We start from the raw sequence: 2,704 nt of genomic DNA, 5'->3' as shown, positions 1-2,704 counted from the left end.
TGGATGGAGCGGAAGGCGACCGGGATGGACAGAAGTGATACCTCCGGTGTCGGTCTGTTTTGACTCAGCCCCGTACAGTGACTCGTACCCTACTGCAGTAATGGGAGGGCGGCGGGGGGAAGATAGGAGCTCTTTCCTCCCTTGGGGTACTTTTTGTAGATTTGTTTTTGATAGGGCGACAGGCACACTGCAAGTTGGGGGGGCTTTGTAAGCTGACGCAGGGGTGCAGGGAGGGGGGGGATTCGGGATGTTGGGGTTGTTGTTGGGGGTTGTTTTTTTCTTGCAAGGCGTAGCAATGGTTGTCAGTATTGTCCGATCGTGGTTCTCCGGGGGGGGTGGAGGTCTCTTTGTGTTTGGGGATGGGGGATAGGGGCTTAAACATAATTAGCTGGAATGTCAATGGCTTAGGGGATCGTATTAAACGGGGGATAGTCCTGCAATTCTTGAAACGGACCTCGCCAGATGTGCTCCTCCTGCAGGAGACCCACCTTATAGGGAATACATGTTATGCACTTAACAGAAAGGGTTATAAATTCATTGCTCACTCGGGGTTTTCCTCGGGCTCCAGGGGTGCGGGCATACTTGTTAGAGCTTCCCTACCATTTGAGGTTGACTCCACCATCGCTGATGACAGGGGGCGCTTTGTGGCTGTGGCTGTGGCGGGGAGGTGGGAGGGCAGAACGTTGGTATTGGTTTCTGTTTATGTCCCTCCTGCCCTGCAGGCCTCCACGTTTGCTGATCTGGGCAAGGCCTTGTTGGAACTCCCCGAAGGGATGCTAGTGGTGGGAGGAGACTTCAATGCGGTTGGGTCTGGAATGCTCGATAGGTACCCGCCCAGGGACACCGGGGGTGCTCAGAAGTGGCTTCCCGACTTTATAGATACTTTTGGTCTGGTAGACTGTTGGAGGCTACGGCACCCCACTCAGAGACAATATACCTTTCATTCCGGGGCCCACGGGAGTCTCTCTCGGATCGATTACTTGCTCACTCTGGCTGCGCACGCCTCATTGGTATCTGAGGCTAGGCACATGGCACGGGGCATATCTGATCATTCGCCGGTGTGGGCCCGTCTGGATATTGGCCGGGTGGTGGGGGGCAGGGTGGCTCCCATTAACCCCTGGTACTTTCGTGACCCCAAGCTGCGCAGTGCGTTGCTGAAGACAGTTGATCACTATTTTCAAGATAATCAGGGTTCGGTTGAATCTGCGGTGTCCTTGTGGGAAGCTTTTAAGACTGTATTGAGAGGGGAGGCCCTTTCCTTGGTAGTGACCGCCAAGCGGCGGAGAGACGCCGAGGTGACACAAGTAGAGGACGAGATAGCAGCTTTAGAAGTGGCCTTGGAAGAGGATGTTGCAACGGCCACACTGCATAATTTGAGCTTGAAGCAATTGGAATATAGGTATCTGGTGACGAACGCTGCCAAGACCCTCAATAGGGAGCAGCAGGGTCGATTGTACGATGTTGGTGATAAGGCCGGGAAATTGCTGGCGTGGTTGGATAAAAAAGAGCGTGTTAATCGAGTGGTGCCGGAGTTGTCGATGGATGGGGGAGAGGTTGTCACTGACCCCGACGGTATAGTCCAGTGTTTCTCTGACTATTTTCGTACGGTATACACCTCGGTCTCGGATAGGCCGACTGAGGACTCGTGTGACCTTCTGCGTGATATCGCTCTGCCCTGCCTTTCTGCCATTGATAGGGATGACCTCGATGGCGATATAACCGTAGACGAAGTGGCGTGTGCTATCCGTGCGTTGCGCTCCGGTAAGGCCTCGGGCCCAAATGGTTTGCCGATTGAGCTGTATAAGCTTCACCCGGATAAGTTGGCTCCTCACCTGCGCGCCATGTTTGTGGAGGCGCGGGTGAATGGGTTTCTTCCGCTTGATCAACGGCTGGCGACGATTGTGGTCATACATAAAGACGGTAAGCCCCGGGACAAGTGTGGCTCCTATCGGCCGATATCACTTCTCAACGCCGAGCCGAAAATCCTTGCTAAGATCCTTGCTAACCGCCTGGTCCGGGTGCTTGGCGACTTGATCCACCCGGATCAGTCGGGCTTTATCCCGCACCGTAACACTGCACTGAATCTTAGACGTCTCCATGGAGTGATTGCTAGGACGGGCACGATGCGAGAGCCGGCTATTGTGGCGTCCCTCGATGCCACGATGTTCTTCGATACGGTGGAGTGGGCATACCTGTGGGCTGTGCTAGCCAAGTTCGGCTTTGGGCCTGGATTTGTAGGCTGGGTGAGGTTGCTCTATGAGGGGCCTCTTGCTAGCGTCGTGGTGAACGGGCGGGCGTCGACACCGTTCGCGCTCGGGAGAGGCACCCGGCAGGGTTGTCCCCTGTCGCCGTTGTTGTTCGCCCTTGCTCTTGAGCCGCTGGCGGCGTGGATACGATGGCACCCCGATATACGTGGGATTCGTTGGTCGCCTGCCCACGAAGACCGTATTTCACTTTACGCCGACGATATTCTGTTATACCTCGCCTCGCCTAAGAAATCTCTTATAGTGGTTTGTGACGTCTTGACTTCTTTCGGTAGGAACTCTGGTCTTGTCATCAATTGGGGGAAGTCATACTTGTATGTCCTGTGTGGGGATGTCCCGCCTGTCCCGCGCAACTGCTCGATCCAGATAGCCCAGCAGGGTTTTTTGTATTTGGGGATTTATATTTCCACGGACCCCATTTTACGATACGAGAAGAACTT

Source organism: Triturus cristatus, chromosome 4_1 (genome assembly GCF_964204655.1).
Source record: "Triturus cristatus chromosome 4_1, aTriCri1.1, whole genome shotgun sequence".
In the NCBI taxonomy this organism is placed as follows: Eukaryota; Metazoa; Chordata; class Amphibia; order Caudata; family Salamandridae; genus Triturus; species Triturus cristatus.
The sequence above is the reverse complement of the archived record's forward strand: the minus strand, read 5'-3'. Positions refer to the sequence as shown.